At 41.8% G+C, this 20,178-nt stretch overlaps 1 non-coding gene across 1 annotated transcript; it reads left to right on the top strand.

Moving 5' to 3' along the window:
• Window positions 1–13,709: 13,709 nt before the first annotated feature.
• LOC129846373 (U1 spliceosomal RNA) lies at window positions 13,710–13,873 on the top strand. Its single transcript, XR_008758236.1, has one exon. It is a non-coding gene; the product is annotated as a U1 spliceosomal RNA (small nuclear RNA).
• Window positions 13,874–20,178: the final 6,305 nt, after the last annotated feature.

The raw sequence follows: 20,178 nt of genomic DNA, 5'->3' as shown, positions 1-20,178 counted from the left end.
GAAAAGTGTTTATTTATGTAATCCAATGTTGCAACTTGCTGAAAACCGTCCACAGTGTTGCTGTCATCCTGATTAAACAGTACTGAAATAAAATTAACTTACAGAGTGCGTCAAACATGATTTAGAGCTTGTTAATGGAACAGTGTTTATTTCTGTATTTCAACATGATTTGGAGCTTGTTTTTGAAAAGTGCTTATTTCTGTATTTCAACATGATTTGGAGCTTGTTTTTGAAAAGTGTTTATTTCTGTATTCCAATGTTGCAACTTGCTGAAAACCGTCCACAGTGTTGCTATCATCCTGATTAAACAGTACTGAAATAAAATTAACTTACAGAGTGCGTCAAACATGATTTAGAGCTTGTTTATGGAACAGTGTTTATTTCTGTATTACAACATGATTTGGAGCTTGTTTTTGAAAAGTGCTTATTTCTGTATTTCAACATGATTTGGAGCTTGTTTTTGAAAAGTGTTTTTTTTCTGTTTTTCAACATGATTTAGAGCTTGTTTTTGGAAAAGTGTTTATTTCTGTATTCCAATGTTGCAAATTGATGAAAACTGTCCACGGTGTTCCTATCATCCTGATTAAACAGTACTGAAATAAAATTAAATTAAAGAGTGCATCAAACATGATTTAGAGCTTGTTTATGGAAAAGTGTTTATTTCTGTATTTCAACCTGATTTGGAGCTTGTTTTTGGAAAAGTGTTTATTTCTGTATTCCAATGTTGCAACTTGCTGAAAACCGTCCACAGTGTTGCTATCATCCTGATTAAACAGTACTGAAATAAAATTAACTTACAGAGTGCTTCAAACATGATTTAGAGCTTGTTTATGGAACAGTGTTTATTTCTGTATTTCAACATGATTTGGAGCTTGTTTTTGAAAAGTGCTTATTTCTGTATTTCAACATGATTTGGAGCTTGTTTTTGGAAAGTGTTTATTTCTGTTTTTCAACATGATTTAGAGCTTTTTTTTGGAAAAGTGTTTATTTCTGTATTCCAATGTTGCAACTTGATGAAAACTGTCCACAATGTTCCTATCATCCTGATTAAACAGTACTGAAATAAAATTAAATTACAGAGTGCATCAAACATGATTTAGAGCTTGTTTATGGAAAAGTGTTTATTTCTGTATTTCAACCTGATTTGGAGCTTGTTTTTGGAAAAGTGTTTATTTATGTAATCCAATGTTGCAACTTGCTGAAAACCGTCCACAGTGTTGCTGTCATCCTGATTAAACAGTACTGAAATAAAATTAACTTACAGAGTGCGTCAAACATGATTTAGAGCTTGTTAATGGAACAGTGTTTATTTCTGTATTTCAACATGATTTGGAGCTTGTTTTTGAAAAGTGCTTATTTCTGTATTTCAACATGATTTGGAGCTTGTTTTTGAAAAGTGTTTATTTCTGTATTCCAATGTTGCAACTTGCTGAAAACCGTCCACAGTGTTGCTATCATCCTGATTAAACAGTACTGAAATAAAATTAACTTACAGAGTGCGTCAAACATGATTTAGAGCTTGTTTATGGAACAGTGTTTATTTCTGTATTACAACATGATTTGGAGCTTGTTGTCAGAGCTTCTAGGAGTGTTGGGTGGAATGGAGTCAAACGCAGAGAGCACAGTTAAGGTACGTGGATTTATTTTCCAATACACGGGAAATCCTGCCCTAACACATACGGGCACATCAGAAAAGTCCAACTAACACCAGACTAAACTGTTCCGAGGAAACTAATAAAATCCACTACAAGAATCCTACACCAACGTAACAGTAAGTAAGCCCGCACAACAGCCAGCGGGCTACCTAACCTTATATATCCTACCCAACCAACCTAAACTAAAACAGGTGCACCCAATCAACCCAAATTAACAGAAACCAAAACGAAAGAAACGATGGCAGCTAGTAGGCCGGTGACGACGACCGCCGAGCCCCGCCCGAACAGGAAGAGGCACCATCCTCGGCGGGATTCGTGACAGTACCCCCCCCCTGACGCGCGGCTCCCGCAGCGCGCCGACCCCGGCCTCGAGGACGACCCGGAGGGCGAGGCGCAGGACAATCCGGGTGGCGACGGTGGAAATCAGCCAAGAGGGAAGGATCTAAAATATCCTTCCCAGGTACCCAGCACCTCTCCTCCGGACCGTACCCCTGCCAGTCAACGAGGTACTGCAGGCCCCTCACCCGGCGTCTCGAGTCCAGAATAGCTCGTACAGCGTACGCCGGGGACCCCTCGATATCCAGAGGGGGCGGAGGGACCTCCGGCACCTCACCTTCCTGAAGGGGACCAGCTACCACCGGCCTGAGGAGAGACACATGAAACGAGGGGTTAATACGATAATAAGAGGGGAGTTGTAATCTATAACACACCTCGTTTATCCTCCTCAGGACTTTAAATGGCCCTACACACTGCGGCCCCAGCTTCCGGCAGGGCAGGCGGAGGGGCAGGTTTCGGGTCGAGAGCCAGACCCTGTCCCCTGGTGCGAACACAGGGGCCTCACTGCGGTGGCGGTCAGCGCTCCTCTTCTGACGCTCACTGGCCTGCCTGAGAGAGGCCTGGACTGCCCGCCAGGTCTCTCTAGAGCGCTGGACCCACTCCTCCACCGCAGGAGCTTCGGTCTGGCTCTGATGCCACGGAGCCAGGACCGGCTGGTACCCCAATACGCACTCGAATGGCGACATGTTAGTTGAGGAGTGGCGGAGTGAATTCTGGGCCAACTCCGCCCACGGAACATACCTTGCCCATTCTCCAGGCCGGTCCTGGCAATACGACCTCAGAAACCTACCCACTTCCTGGTTCACCCGTTCTACCTGCCCATTACTTTCAGGGTGATACCCAGAGGTAAGGCTGACCGAGACCCCCAGACGCTCCATAAACGCCCTCCATACCCGGGACGTGAACTGGGGACCTCGATCAGATACGATGTCCTCTGGCACCCCGTAATGCCGGAAGACATGAGTAAAAAGAGCCTCCGCAGTCTGTAGGGCCGTAGGGAGACCAGGCAATGGAAGGAGACGACAGGACTTAGAAAACCGATCCACAACGACCAAAACGGTAGTGTTCCCCTGAGAAGGAGGAAGATCAGTCAGGAAATCTACCGATAAATGAGACCATGGCCGTTGTGGAACCGGGAGGGGTTGTAACTTCCCTCTCGGTAGGTGCCTAGGAGCCTTACTCTGTGCGCATACCGAGCAGGAAGAGACATAGAGTCTCACGTCCTTAGCCAAGGTGGGCCACCAGTATTTCCTCCTAAGATCCCGCACTGTTCTCTCAATCCCCGGATGACCCGAAGAAGGTAGTGTATGAGCCCACCGAATCAAACGATCACGAACACCAAGCGGTACGTACTTACGGCCAGTAGGACACTGGGAGGGCACAGGTTCTACCCTTAACGCCCGCTCGATGTCCGCGTCCACCTCCCATACCACCGGGGCCACCAGACACGAGGCTGGAAGGATGGGAGTCGGATCGATGGACCGGTCATCCGTGTCATACAGACGTGACAGCGCGTCAGCCTTGGTGTTAAGGGAACCTGGTCGGTAAGAGATCTTAAATCTAAAACGAGTAAAAAACATGGCCCACCTAGCCTGACGCGGACTCAGTCTCTTCGCCTCTCGGATATACTCCAGATTTCGGTGGTCAGTCCAGATGAGAAAAGGGTATTTGGCCCCCTCAAGCCAGTGTCTCCACACTTTCAGGGCTTTTACCATAGCTAGTAACTCCCGATCCCCCACATCATAGTTCCGCTCCGCCGGCTCCAGCTTCTTAGAAAAAAAAGCACAGGGACGGAGCTTCGGTGGCGCGCCCGAGCGCTGGGATAGCACGGCTCCAACACCAGCCTCGGACGCATCCACCTCCACTATGAACGCTAACGAAGGGTCCGGATGCGCCAACACGGGAGCTTCAGTAAACCTTGCCTTCAACTGGTTGAAGGCTCCATCTGCCTCAGCCGACCACCGTAAACGCACCGGCCCCCCCTTTAGCAGTGAGGTAATTGGTGCCGCCACTTGACCAAAACCCCGGATAAACCTCCGGTAGTAATTGGCAAACCCTAAAAACCGCTGCACCTCCTTTACCGTGGTTGGAGTCGGCCAATTACGCACGGCGTTTACGCGGTCACACTCCATCCTCACCCCCGAGGTGGAAATGCGATAACCCAGGAAGGAAACGGCTGGTTTGGAGAACACACATTTCTCAGCCTTGACGTATAAGTCATGCTCCAGCAGTCGCCCAAGCACCCTGCGCACCAAGGAGACATGAGCAGCGCGTGTGGCCGAATAGATCAAGATGTCATCAATATATACTACCACACCCAGCCCCTGCAAGTCTCTGAGAATCTCATCTACAAAGGATTTGAAAACGGCTGGAGCATTCTTTAACCCATTCGGCATGACGAGGTACTCATAGTGGCCTGATGTGGTACTAAACGCTGTTTTCCACTCGTCTCCTCCCCGAATACGCACCAGATTATACGCGCTCCTGAGATCCAGTTTTGTGAAAAAACGCGCTCCGTGGAATGATTCCATCGCCGTAGCGATAAGAGGTAGTGGATAACTAAATCCCACTGTGATTGAGTTTAGACCTCGATAATCAATGCACGGACGCAGTCCTCCCTCCTTTTTTCTCACAAAAAAGAAACTCGAGGAAGCGGGTGACATGGAGGGCCGAATGAACCCCTGTCCCAGAGCTTCCGTGACATATGTCTCCATAGCCAACGTCTCCTCCTGTGACAAAGGGTACACGTGACTCCTGGGAAGTGCAGCGTTCTCCTGAAGGTTTATCACGCAATCCCACAGTCGATGAGGGGGTAATTTAGTCGCTTCCTTCTTACTAAAAGCGATAGCCAAATCGGCATATTCTGGGGGAATGCGCACAGTGGAAACCTGGTCTGAACTCTCCACCGATGTGGCACCGATGGAAACTCCCACACACCTACCTGAACACTCGTCTGACCACCCCTGAAGAGCTCCCTGTCGCCAGGAAATGAGGGGATTGTGAATGGCTAGCCAGGGAATCCCCAATACCACTGGAAAACCAGGTGAATCAATAAGGTAAAAACTGATCTGCTCCCTATGATTCCCCTGGGTTACCATGTCCAGCGGAATCGTGGCCTCCCTGACCAGTCCTGACCCTAACGGTCGGCTATCTAGGGAGTGCACAGGGAAAGGAGGGTCTATCTGCACCAACGGAATACCCAACCTACGGGCGAGTCCGCGATCCATAAAACTCCCAGCTGCGCCTGAGTCGACTAGCGCCTTATGCTGAAGAGAGGGGAAAAACGCAGGGAAAAAAATAACCAAAAACATATGACCTACAGGGAGCTCTGGGTGAGTCTTGTGCCTACTCACCTGAGGTGGCCGAGGAGTATTCCGCCTGCCATCCCGACTCCCAGATGGACTCCTCCAGCACCGGTCCGAAGTGTGTCCTCTCCGGCCACAGTAGGTGCAGGAAGAGCCACCTCCTCCGGTCCCCCTAGATGCAGCTCCTCCCAACTCCATTGGAGTTGGAGCGGGAGAGCTGGGAGGTGGAATGGACAGGACCCCCTCTGAACGCCCGCGGGCAGCTAGCAGGTTATCCAGTCGAATCGACATGTCGATCAGTTCATCTAGAGATAGTGTGGTGTCCCGACAAGCTAGCTCCCGACGGACGTCCTCCCGAAGGCTACAACGGTAATGATCTATTAAGGCCCTGTCATTCCACCCCGCTCCAGCAGCCAAAGTCCGGAACTCTAAAGCGAACTCCTGGGCGCTCCTCGTCTCCTGTCTCAGGTGGAACAGACGCTCACCCGCCGCTCGGCCCTCTGGTGGGTGGTCGAACACAGCCCGAAACCGACGGGTGAACTCTGCATAATGGTCCCGAGCAGAGTCTGGGCTGTTCCATACCGCGTTGGCCCAGTCCAGGGCTCTCCCCGATAAACAGGAGACAAGGAGGCTTACCCTCTCTTCCTCCGAGGGAGTCGGACGCACGGTAGCCAGGTATAGCTCAAGCTGGAGCAAAAACCCCTGGCAACCAGCCGCTGCTCCATCGTACTCCTTCGGTGGGGTGAGACGCAAAGAGCTGGTCCCAGCCGATGACCCTGTGGGAGTGGGTTGTGTCGTCTGCAGGGGAGCTGTAGGGGGCGTCGGGAGACCACTCCTCTCCCATCGTTCCATCCTCTCCATCATCATGTCCATCGCTGATCCGATACGCTGAAGTACAGCTGTATGATGCTGGACACGCTCCTCCATAGTTGGGAGAGGGGTGGTCGTGGCTCCTGCTGACTCCATAGGTGGTGCGGGCTTCTGTCAGAGCTTCTAGGAGTGTTGGGTGGAATGGAGTCAAACGCAGAGAGCACAGTTAAGGTACGTGGATTTATTTTCCAATACACGGGAAATCCTGCCCTAACACATACGGGCACATCAGAAAAGTCCAACTAACACCAGACTAAACTGTTCCGAGGAAACTAATAAAATCCACTACAAGAATCCTACACCAACGTAACAGTAAGTAAGCCCGCACAACAGCCAGCGGGCTACCTAACCTTATATATCCTACCCAACCAACCTAAACTAAAACAGGTGCACCCAATCAACCCAAATTAACAGAAACCAAAACGAAAGAAACGATGGCAGCTAGTAGGCCGGTGACGACGACCGCCGAGCCCCGCCCGAACAGGAAGAGGCACCATCCTCGGCGGGATTCGTGACACTTGTTTTTGAAAAGTGCTTATTTCTGTATTTCAACATGATTTGGAGCTTGTTTTTGAAAAGTGTTTATTTCTGTTTTTCAACATGATTTAGAGCTTGTTTTTGGAAAAGTGTTTATTTCTGTATTCCAATGTTGCAAATTGATGAAAACTGTCCACAGTGTTCCTATCATCCTGATTAAACAGTACTGAAATAAAATTAAATTAAAGAGTGCATCAAACATGATTTAGAGCTTGTTTATGGAAAAGTGTTTATTTCTGTATTTCAACCTGATTTGGAGCTTGTTTTTGGAAAAGTGTTTATTTCTGTATTCCAATGTTGCAACTTGCTGAAAACCGTCCACAGTGTTGCTATCATCCTGATTAAACAGTACTGAAATAAAATTAACTTACAGAGTGCTTCAAACATGATTTAGAGCTTGTTCATGGAACAGTGTTTATTTCTGTATTTCAACATGATTTGGAGCTTGTTTTTGAAAAGTGCTTATTTCTGTATTTCAACATGATTTGGAGCTTGTTTTTGGAAAGTGTTGAAAAACAGAAATAAGCACTTTTCAAAAACAAGCTCCAAATCATGTTGAAATACAGAAATAAGCACTTTTCAAAAACAAGCTCCAAATCATGTTGAAATACAGAAATAAACACTGTTCCATAAACAAGCTCTAAATCATGTTTGACGCACTCTGTAAGTTAATTTTATTTCAGTACTGTTTAATCAGGATGATAGTAACACTGTGGACGGTTTTCAGCAAGTTGCAACATTGGAATACAGAAATAAACACTTTCCAAAAACAAGCTCCAAATCATGTTGAAATACAGAAATAAGCACTTTTCAAAAACAAGCTCCTAATCATGTTGAAATACAGAAATAAACACTTTTCCATAAACAAGCTCTAAATCATGTTTGATGCAATCTGTAAGTTAATTTTATTTCAGTACTGTTTAATCAGGATGATAGGAACACTATGGACAGTTTTCATCAATTTGCAACATTGTAATACAGAAATAAACACTTTTCCAAAAACAAGCTCTAAATCATGTTGAAAAACAGAAATAAACACTTTTCAAAAACAAGCTCCAAATCATGTTGAAATACAGAAATAAGCTCTTTTCAAAAACAAGCTCCAAATCATGTTGAAATACAGAAATAAACACTGTTCCATAAACAAGCTCTAAATCATGTTTGACGCACTCTGTAAGTTAATTTTATTTCAGTACTGTTTAATCAGGATGATAGTAACACTGTGGACGGTTTTCAGCAAGTTGCAACATTGGAATACAGAAATAAACACTTTTCCAAAAACAAGCTCCAAAACAGGTTGAAATACAGAAGTAAACACTTTTCCATAAACAAGCTCTAAATCATGTTTGATACACTCTGTAATTTTATTTTATTTCAGTACTGTTTAATCAGGATGATAGGAACACTGTGGACAGTTTTCATCAAGTTGCAACATTGGAATACAGAAATAAACACTTTTCCAAAAACAAGCTCTAAATCATGTTGAAATACAGAAATAAACACTTTTCAAAAACAAGCTCCAAATCATGTTGAAATACAGAACTAAGCACTTTTCAATAAACAATCTCTAAATCATGTTTGATGCACTCTTTAAGTTAATTTTATTTCAGTACTGTTTAATCAGGATGATAGGAACACTGTGGACAGTTTTCATCTAGTTGCAACATTGGAACATTGGAATCTTAGCCGTCAGCCTGCCATGAGCGTCGAGAGCCGTCAACCTGCCATGAGCGTCGAGAGCCATCAGCCTGCCATGAGCGTCGAGAGCCGTCAGCCTGCCATGAGCGTCGAGAGCCGTCAGCCTGCCATGAGCGTCGAGAGCCGTCAGCCTGCCATGAGCGTCGAGAGCCGTCAGCCTGCCATGAGCGTCGAGAGCCGTCAGCCTGCATAGACCTGCCAGAGTCCCTCAGCCAGGATCTGCCAGAGTATATCAGCCGGGACCTGCCCCTTGTCCCGGTGTTGCCCCTTGTCCCGGTGCTGCCCTTTGTCCCGGTGCTGCCCCTTGTCCCGGTGCTGCCTCTTGTCCCGGTGCTGCCCCTTATCCCGGTGCTGGTCTTTATCCTGGTGCTGCCCCTTATCCTGGTGCTGCCCCTTGTCCTCGGTGCTGCCCCTTGTCCCGGTGCTGCCCCTTGTCCCGGTGCTGCCCTTTGTCCCGGTGCTGCCCCTTCTCCTGGTGCTGGCCGTTTATTTAGGGGATGTGAGTTTTAGGGTGGGCATTGGGAGGGGAAGACAGAAACGGGGAGTGACTATGGTGGTGTGGGGACAGCGTCCAGAGCCGGAGCCACCACCGTGGTCAATTGCCCACCCAGACCCTCCCCTGGACTTTGTGCTGGTGCGCCCGGAGTTCGCACCTTGAGGGGGGGGGGGTTCTGTAACGGTCCTGACCAGTTTTATGTTGTTTTTGTATGTGTAATTGGTCAGGGCGTTAGTGTTGGGTGGGCAGTCTATGTTATCTGTTTCTATGTTGGTTTTGGTTGCCTGGTATGGCTCTTAATTAGAGGCAGGTGTTTTGCGTTCTCCTCTAATTAAGAGTCATATTTAGGTAGGGTGTTCTCACTGTTTGTTTGTGGGTGATTGTCTCCTGTGTCTGTGTCGATGTTACACCATACGGGAATGTTTCGGTTTGTTCGTGCGTTTATGTAGTCTGTTCCTGTGTCAGCGTGCTTCTTGTATTTGTAAGTTTGTTTGTTCAGGTCTGTCTACATCGTTTTGTTATTTTGTTAGTTATATCAAGTATAGTTCGTTTTCGTCTTTGTCTGTTTTGTTTATTTAATAAATCATCATGTATTCACAACCCGCTGCGCCTTGGCTCGATCACTACTCCACCTCTTCTTATGAAGAGAGAGAGGAACGCCGTTACATATATTGAGATGATATCAGAATGTATTGGGAAAGCCAAAAGACAGCAGTTAATGGAGGAGAATATGGGGTTGTGGTGGGAGGAGCTGAAAATCAAATGTAAGGAATTGACTATAAAATATGCAGTTAAGAGGAATTCTTTTTTGAAAAAGAAGGAGAGGGAACTACGTAAGAAGGTTCAACATGAACTTGAGTGTATAGAAAAGGATGAAGATCATGGGGTGGAGGATTATTTACTGGCTAAGGATGCACTTGATGAATATGAGAAGAAGAAATGTTATGCGGCGATTGTAAGGAGAAGAGTGCAATATGCGATAGAGGGGGAAAGGTGTACTTCATTTTTCTTGAATTTAGAAAAAAGAAGGCAAGAGAAGATTTATATTACGGAGTTAATTAATGATAAAGGGGAAAAGGTTAATGATTTGGTGGGTATTCTGGATACGGTCGAGAGATATTATGAATGTTTATTTAAAAAAGAAGAGGTTAATGATTCATGTATGGATAAGGTGCTTGATCATGTGGATACAAAGTTAACAGAAGGGGAAAAAACATGTGTGATGAAGATATGAGTCTAACTGATATTAAGGAGGCCATATTAGCTGCTAATAGCAATAGGAGTCCGGGGTCTGATGGCCTAACTGTGGAATTTTATAAAGCTTTTGCAGATTTGTTGGCTCCACTTTTAAGAAAACTGTATGAATATATTGAAAAGACTCAAGTGGTGCCAGATTCGCTGGCCACAGGAGTTTTAACCATACTGTATAAAAATAAAGGGAGTCGTGTAAATTTGGATAATTATCGACCGTTGACACTTTTAAATTGTGATTATAAGATCTTAGCCAAGGTCTTAGCTAATAGAGTTAAGAAAGTTATGGGAGGAGTAATAGCAGAGACACAAGGATATAGTGTACCAGGGAGGGATATTTCTGACACAGTGGGAACAATAAGGGATGTGATAAAGCATATGGGGGAGGAAGGGGGGTTTGTGATGAGTTTGGATCTAAATAAGGCTTTTGATAGAGTTGATCATTCCTTTTTATTACGTACACTTGGGAAATTTGGTTTTGGTGAAAGAATGATAGGTTGGATTAGATTACTGAATGGATCTGCAAGGAGCAGAGTAAAATGTAATGGGATTTTAACAGATTCTTTTCCTCTGGAGAGATCTGTTAGGCAGGGATGTCCATTATCGGCTGCTCTTTATAGTTTATCGATGGAGCCGTTTGCAGCAATGATTAAAGCAAACAAATTAATTCGAGGTATACGGATACCGGATGGGGGGGAGAGTGTTATACAGCAATATGCGGATGATACTACATGTACTGTGATAGATGTTGAAAGTGTGAAGAATGTAATGGAGTGTTTTGAGGTATATGGCAAGGCATCAGGGGCAAAACTTAATGTTGAAAAATCTGAAATAATGTATGTGGGGATAGATGAAAAAGTGGACTGTGGATTCCCTTTCAAAAAGGCTGAAGGTTATATAAAGACTTTAGGGGTGGTTTTGGGGGTGGATAAAGAAGGGACGAGAGATGAGACATGGACTGGGGTTTTGAATAAAATAAAACATACTCTATCCTATTGGAAGGCAAGAAAACTGTTTTTGAGGGGGAAAGTGGTGGTGATTAATTCATTGGTGGCATCCAAATGTATTTATGTTTTAGGTTCGTTGGATATGCCACAATGGGTGTTAAAAGAATTCAATGGTTTGGTTACAGAATTCCTATGGGAAGGAAAGGGGACTAGGATTGCAAGGGCAACTCTTATCTCGGATTTAAAGGATGGGGGGTTGAAATTGGTGGATTTGGATGTGAAGAGAAAAGCAATGAGAATAAAAACTGTGCAAAAATACTTATATGGGGAGGTAGATTATGGATGGAAAAGGTTCTTTAAATATTTTTTGTACAGAAGTGGGGGTTGTGAAGAAAGTGGATTATTGATGTCATGGAAGAAGGATATGTTGGAGGGTTTGCCTGAGTTCTATAAGGAGGTGTTCTTGGCATGGGGGAATTTCTTCCTCAGGTTGAGTACACATGTACAAATAAGGACAACATATTTAATCAACCTGTGTTTTTGAATCCAAAAATAGAGAGTGGTGGGAAGGTGTTGTACAACAAATTGTTTATGAAGGCGGGGTTAATATTGGTAAAAGATTTTCTTTATGAGGTTATACCTGTTTTTTTAAGGGGGCAGGCAATTCTAGATACTGTGTGGGAGTTTGATGATACAGTGGAGAGAAATGTAATATTAAAGATATACGAAAGAATTAAATTATGCATTCCGGGTGAGTGGATAAAAGTGATAAATGGGGAGGGGGAATATGAGGACTTGTATGTGATGCCAAGTCTCTATGTGGGTAAAGGATTGGGGAAACAATTATTATCAAAAGTAACACAGAAAAGAATGTACAAGTGTATGTTGAAGTCTGTGTGTGTGAGGCCTGCGGCTGAGAGGATGTGGAGAAAAATGTTTATTGATTTGGATGTTTCTTTGCTGTGGGACAATTTGGTTTTGTTTGGGAATAAACGAAATTGTGAGAACATGGATTTTATGTTACGGCATAATCGTATATACACAAATATTATTTTACATCAGATAAACCGCGATGTACGGCGGGAATGTGATGTGTGTATGATGAAGCCAGAGTCTTTGATGCATTTATTTGTTGATGTCCATGTCTGACAGATTTTTTCAATAAAGTAAAACTTTTGTTGTGTAGGCACTGGAGAAAAGAGTTTATAGAAAGTTTTGAATGGGATAGATTAATATTATTTGGAGTAGTGGGGAAATGTTTGGGTGTGAATGTGTACCTGTTGAATTTTGTTTTGAGTTTTGTGAGGTATGCAATTTACTGTAGAAGGAATATGAAACATTTTGAAGGGAAAAAGGTGAATGTTTGGGTAATCTTTAAAGCAGGTTTAATTAAGAAAGCAGGTGGAATTAATGTATAATCAAAACTAGAGAAATTTGAAAGTATGTTTATAAAGGGGAGTACTTTGGTGTCTATGGAGGAGGGAGGAGGGGGATTTAGGGTTAACTTCTGAAATGGTGTATGTATAATGTTTATTAGATTATGTAATTTAAGTTGATTAGTGAATAAGGATGGTGGAATTATGTTTTATTTGTTGTAATGTATTGTTGATTTTTTTTTTTTTGTAATATGGGTTGTTGGTGTTTTGGAAAATTGGTTTTGTTTCTGATGTACAGGGAGTGAAATTGGTTGAAGGATTGTTGGTGGTTATGTGATTTGGTTGTAAATTACTTTGACATTTTTTATAATAAAAAATAAATAAAAAATAAAATAAAAAAATACGCCCGATCTCGTCTGATCTCAGAAGCTAAGCAGGGTCGGGCCTGGTTAGTACTTGGATGGGAGACTGCCTGGGAATACCAGGTACTGTAATCATTTTGTCCACTAGGGTGTCCTCTTGCATTATTTCATCAGCATCGCTGCCTTGTAGTAAGCATTTGATGCCGAATTGACTAAATGCAGCTTCTATTGGCTAGTCTCCCATGCCCTTTTAATACAATCAAAGTTCCTTGTGCTGCCAGGGAGCATCTGCCTTTTATTTATAAGACAAATAAGAATATTGTTACTGAATGCAGCTTGTGTGTGCTTTGTGCTCCCTCACCCTGTTCAAATGATTAAAGGAAATACTGCTGGTGAGGAGTGGAACTGGACTGGTGTCTGATGGCCCTGTGTTTTCCATGGTGGAATTACAACCCTTCTTTTAACGGTGTAAATCAAAAGTACAAGAGAATGTGAGATGTTATCGATAATAAATCAATTGGTTTCATGCATTTGTCTGTGTGTGTGTGTGTGTGTGTGTGTGTGTGTGTGTGTGTGTGTGTCTGAATGTGATTGTATTTCGTCATATCGCATACATTTGTGATATAAGACAGGTTAAGATATTCAAAAGCTATTGGTGATTTTTTTACAGTGTTGCATGATGGGAATCTAGTGGTTCACTGATATAATCTAGGAAACAAAATAAACTACTTTTTCACCACTCTGTCTGCAAGTGCATTCCTAAACGGCATTTAACGCAGGTCGATGTGATGTGGTATGATCAGAACACAAAGTGGTTACCTTCAGCCGAAAATGTTGTCACTGGAGAGACTTGCCCTCCACCGATGTGTGTAACTCATACTTACCTGGCAAGGGAGACACCGTGATCAAGAAGGCGGTTCACCCAGGGCGAGGCTCAGCCATTGCACTCTGGCTGTGCTGACCCCTGCGAATTTCCCAAATGTGGAAATCTCGATTGCATAATTTATGGTAGTGGGGGACTGCGTCCGCGCTCTCCCCTGATCGCTTGTTTAATGACAAACCGTTGCTTGGCGCCAGGCTTGAGGATGACTTGAGTCAATTGCCCGTGCTTATGGAGATCTTTCAAGTCAGTTGAGAAAGACACTTTGTGGACCAATTGAAAGGTAGAAACATTTGTTTGTAGCAAAACATTGTTGACATTTTGTGGAAACATCATGTTGCGAAATGCATGACTTTATGTGGTGTACCAAGAGTTGTTCCTTCGCTTACGGCCATACCAGCCTGAATGCGCATTTCCTGATTGGAGAAGTGACGACAGGTGCGAGTGTTTGAGCTGTGAGTAAGTGTTTGCTGGAGAGTGTTTGCTCGAGAGCTATTTTTGTTAATTAATTGGTTTTTGCAATATAATTTTTTTGTTCTTGCATTTGAATACTTTTAAGTTTGGTTAGTCTTCCCCCTTGCAGTTTTGCTGCTTGGGGGAGAGTTTTTTTTTTTTTTTTTTCTTTTCGGATTCATATTTTTTTGAATTGCTATGACGGACAACATGGAAACGATAAACGGAATGGACAAGGACAACGAAAATGCGCAACGGAAGAAAAATGAAGGTAAAGAAGGAATGAAATATGGAAAAGAATACACGGTGGCAATTGAGTTGGAAGGAGAAGACAAAGTGACGACAATGGAACTACTGCGAGCAATTAAGGAGGTGTGTGGAGAGGTGGTGGGATGCCGAATGAAAGGAGAAAAGAAGTATGAAGTTACGATGAGGAATGAAAAAGGAAAAGAACGGCTAATGGATGGAATACGGATAAAGGACACCAAGATACTGGCGAGAGATATTAATGTGAAGGAAGTGGTGGTGTCGTTCATGAATCTCCCAGTATATGTAGAAGATGGTGTGATACTGGGCAAGCTGAGTAGCTGGGGAGTGGAGGCTGTCTCGGAGATAAGGAGGAGAGTTTGGCCAGGAACGGAGGTGGTTGACGGGACACGTTTCTGCAAGGTCAAGTTCACAGGAAAAGTGACATCATTACCTTATTCTACAAGAATTGAGACGTTGGAGGGAGCAGAATATTTCAGAGTCATTCATGACAAACAGGTCAGAGTGTGTCGTATGTGTATTCAACCAGGGCACATAGTTAAAGACTGCCCGGAATTTAAGTGCTTTAAGTGTGGCAATCAAGGACACTATGCGAGAGAATGTGATGGAGAGAAGGAAAGGAATTTTTGTGGTAGATGCAGAAAGAGATTGGCGGAGTGCAACTGTGGAGAGGTTATGGCTGAAGAGGGGAGTCAAGCACTATTCGAGGAAGCAGTGGTATTGACGCAAGAAGGAGAAGAAGATGGAGGTGAGGACGTGGTGGAAGGCGGAGAGACGGAGGAAGGAAGAAGGAAGAAGGACCAGAAGATAAATGAAATTGGGAGCAGTATGGACTCAGAAATAAGAAGAGGGAGTTTTCAGGAGGAGGGGGGGAGTGGACTGGGGGACAGCACGGGGGACTCACAGGGTTTGGGGGAAAGCACAGCACTAACAAGTAGCTCGGGGGGTGAAGAAATGGAGGGGGTTATGGAGTTGATGACAATAACAGAGACGGCGATGAGCACGGGGAGCACAAAGACTATACAAGAAACGGAGATGAATACGGGGAGCACAACGGATGTGGATGTCAAGGGGGTGAGTTGGCTGGAAAACATGGACTTGGAGGATATATCGGATACGGATGATGGAGAAAAGATTGAAAGACAAAGGGAAGGATACAGGAAGAGGAAAGCGGCGGGAAGAGGGGGAGAGAAAGGGTGGAAGAGGAAATGAAACTGGATAACAGGTAGAGGTTAATGAAATTATATATATATATTTTTTATTTTTATTTATTAGAATGGTTAATATATTGTCATTAAATGCAAATGGTTTGAGGACAATGGAAAAATTTAATAGAATAGTAAAAATGAAGAATTCAGATATTTTATGTATTCAAGAGACACACTGGGATAATGTATGTGTTTTAGAAGTAAAAAAAATATGGAGGGATTTTATTTATGTAAATAATGGCAGAGGGAATTCAAGTGGGGTTGCTATTTTATTGAGGAAGGATGTGGTGGATAATGTGAAACAGATATATAATGATAATAATGGGAGGATTTTAATTGTAGATTTTGAATATATGAGTATGGTTTTTAGAATTATAAATATTTATGCGCCTAATACTGAAATAGAGCGCAAAATTTTTTTTTTAGAAATAGGGAAATGGTGTGAGGGGAACTGTATTGTAGTTGGAGATTTTAATGTTAAAATGGATAGACTGGATATGACAAGAGGAGCTATTTTTAGAAATGATGTATCTAGGGGGGTTTTAAAGAAGATGATGTTAGAAAAAGGAATAATTGATATATGGAGAGAGGAAAATCCAGAAAAAAGAGAATTTTCTAGAAGGCAGGTGGTTTTAGGGGTTTTAAAACAAACGAGGATAGATCTGGTTTTAGTAAAAGAAGGTTTAAGAAATTTTATGAAAGATATTAAGTATGTTTTTACAACTTTTAGTGATCATGCAGGTTTAACATTTTCAGTGGGATTAGATAAGGAAAGAACAGGGGGTGGAATATGGTGTATGAATGCAGGGGATTTGGGAGATGAGGAATATGGGAAACAACTTAAATCTTTGATAGAATGTGAAATGGAGGATAAGCAGAAAGAGAATGATAAGTGTTCATGGTGGGATAAGGTTAAGGAAAAAATAAAAGTTTTTAGTATAGGATATGCAAGGAAAAAGAGAGGTAGGATGAAAAGAGAAGAAAATGAGTTGAGGGCTAAATTGGATAAAGAAATGAGGAAGTGTGACAGTGAACCTAATTATAATATAGGAAAGTTTTTGGAATTAAAAGCACAATTGACTAAATATGAAATAGATAAGTGTAAGGGTGCAATTATAAGAAGTAAGGCAAAGTATGTTTTGGAGGGGGAGAAATGTACTTCATTTTTTCTTGGTTTAGAGAAGAATAAACAGAGGAGAACATATATTAGAGAGATCGAAAATATAAAGGGTGAAGTTGTCAATGATTATGTAGAGGTTTTAGAAACAGTGCAGAATTTTTATAAGGATTTATTTAAGAAAGGGGAGGTGAATGAGGGGTGTGTAAAGGAGATATTGGATAGTGTGGATGTGCAAATTAAGGAAGAGGATAAACAAATGTGTGATGGGAAGATAACATTGAATGAAGTTAAAGATGCGATTAAGGGTTTACAAGTAAATAAGAGTCCTGGAGTAGATGGAATAATTGCAGAGTTTTATAAAATATATGCCAGTTTTTTAGCACCTATTTTATTGGAAGTTTATCAATATATGGAGGATAATGATAGTATTTCTGAATCTATGGTGACAGGGCTGATAACGATTTTATATAAAAATAAGGGCAGTAAATTAAAACTGGAGAATTATAGGCCAATTAGTTTATTAAATTCGGATTATAAGATTTTAGCTAAGGTACTGGCAAATAGAATGAAGCAAGTTTTAAATGATATTATAGCACCTACACAGAATTATAGTGTGCCTGGTAGAGATATTGCGGATACAATTAATACAATTAGAGATGTGATAAATAAAATGAATCATGATAAGATGGGGGGCATTGTTTTAAGCATAGATTTAAATAAAGCTTTTGATAGGGTGGAACATGATTTTATGTTTAGGGTAATGGATAAATATGGTTTTGGTAATAGAATAATAGGATGGATAAAATTATTATATAAGAAGGCAAAAAGTAGGGTGAAATGTAATGGGGTTTTAACCGATTCTTTTATTCTTGAGAGATCTGTGAGACAGGGCTGTCCTTTATCAGCTTTATTATTCGTTTTATCGGTAGAACCTTTAGCAGCATTTCTTAAAAGAGATAATCTTATAAATTGTGTAGAGACTCCGCAAGGAGGTTTTAGTTTGATACATCAATACGCAGATGATACCACTATAACAGTTAGAGATGAGGGTAGTGTAAAAAGGGTGATGGAGTATTTTAAAGTATATGGACAAGCATCGGGTGCAAAGGTTAACATGGAGAAGTCAGTAGTAATGTATATTGGGAAGATTAATGAGGGGAATTTTCCTTTTAAAGTGGTTAAAGATTATTTTAAGGTATTAGGAGTGTTTTTAGGGGTGAAAGAAATGGAAGCTAGGGATTTGACATGGAGTGGTGTAATAAATAAAGTTAGAAAGGTGGTAAATATGTGGAGGGGGAGGTATTTGAAATTAAAAGGGAAAGTAATTGTCATAAATTCATTGTTGATGTCAATTTTTATTTATGTAATGAATGTTTTGGATATGCCAGAGTGGGTTTTATCTGAAATGAATAAAATTGTAGTTGATTTTTTATGGGAAGGGAAGGGGGTGAGAATAGCTTTTAAAACTTTGATTGCAGGTTATGAGGAGGGGGGTTTGAAGTTGGTAGATTTAAGTGTAAGGAAAACAGCAATTAGAGTAAAAATGGTACGGAAATATTTATTTGGTGAATTGGATTATGGGTGGAAAAGGTTTTTTAAAGAGTATTTGCAGGAGGTTGGGAGGATGGGGGACAATGGTTTATTGATGAGTATGAAGAAGGAAATGTTAGGTAATATACCTTTGTTTTACAGAGAAGTGTTTGAGGCTTGGGGGCGGTTTTTACCAAATATTTATTATGAATGTACCAGTTTAGAAAATATTTTAAATCAGCCGATATTTTTAAATCCAAAGATAAAGTGCAATAATATGATGTTGTTTTGTAAATATTTTATGAGGGCTGGGATGAGGCAGATAGGTGACATAGCATATGAGGTAATTCCTGGGTTTCTTCCATTTCAGGCTATATATGACAATGTGGTTGAAGTAGATGAAGAAATAAGTAAAACTACTGTGGAGAATATGTATAAGAAAATATTAGGATGTATTCCCGGAGAGTGGGTGATTTTAATAAACAAAGAGGTGGTTAAAAGATCTAGGGCTTTACCAGTTTTATATTATGAAAGTAATGGGGAGAAACATGATTTATCAGGTCTAAAAGTTAAAATGGTTTATAGAAAATGTATTTTAAAAGAGATAAAAAGTCCTGCTGCGGAGAAAGTGTGGTCTAGGGTGTTTCCAAACATGGATGTAAAATCAATATGGAAGAATGGAAATGTAAAATATAATTTTATAGAATGTGAAGACAATGATTTTAAATTGAAACATAATAGGATTTTTACAAATGTGGTTTTGCATCAAATAAATAGGGATATTAAAAGAGAATGTGATATTTGTGGTACGGGGGTGGAAAATTTGATGCACTTTTTTATTGAATGTAGTAGGTTGAAAGATTTTCATGAGTTTTTAAAAGGGCTTTTAGTAAAACATTGGGGAAAAGAGATTTTTACTGGGTTGGAGTGGAGGAGGTTGTTTCTTTTTGGTTTAACCTGTTGGGGATGGGGGCGCTGTTTAGACTACTTATGCTAATTTGGCTAATTTTTTAAACGGCTTCCCACAAAATCCTTGATCGTACAATATGCATATTATTATTATTATTGGATAGAAAACAGTCTATAGTTTCTATAGGAGTTGAAATTTTGTCTCTAAGTGGAACAGAGCCCATTCTACAGCAATTTCCCTGACATGGAGTCAGATTTGAGAAATGTTGGCCACTCTTCTGAAGTCATTTAAAAGGGCACTGTCGTTGCTATGACTATACGGACACTTCTTACGTCTTCCCCTGGATGCCTTTACGTGATGACGATTCCAACGGGGTCGATTGCGCGTTCACAGGCCCTACAAATGAAAAAACCCTGAAGCTAGTCATTCTTTGGGAGCTGCGTCATGAGCCAAGAGGACACCGGCGCGCACCTGTTCCAAGCGTTAGTTTAGCCTGTTATATTTCTCCGGTCATCTTTTCACTCGTTATAGGAGTTAAAAACATCATAAAGTAGTTAATTTAAAGCGTTTTATAGCAATTTATATCCGTTTAGTGCGATTTTGGGACATTTATTTTTGCAACGATGTGAAAAGTTGGGCACGCTTTTCAGTTCATCCCGAACGCAGTTGACATTTCCACATGGCAAGAGGACAGCTTTCCACCAAAAGACGATTTCTCCCAAGAAAGGATCCTTTGCCCAAGATACTGATGGAAGAACAGCTCAAGGTAGGACATTTTTATTATGATAAATCGTGTTTCTGTCGAAACATTTTAGTGGCTTAGGACGCCATGTTTTTTGACGTAGCTTCGCTTGGCGCAAACTGTATTGAAAAGTAAGGATAAATTAAAAAATGTAATAACGCAATTGTATTAAGAATTAAATTGTCTATCAATCCCTGTCCACCCTGTATTTTTTAGTCACGTTTATGAGTATTTA

The sequence above is a fragment of the Salvelinus fontinalis genome, unplaced genomic scaffold, assembly GCF_029448725.1.
Source record: "Salvelinus fontinalis isolate EN_2023a unplaced genomic scaffold, ASM2944872v1 scaffold_0510, whole genome shotgun sequence".
NCBI lineage: Eukaryota > Metazoa > Chordata > Actinopteri > Salmoniformes > Salmonidae > Salvelinus > Salvelinus fontinalis.
This window is presented reverse-complemented; position numbering and strand designations above follow the sequence as displayed.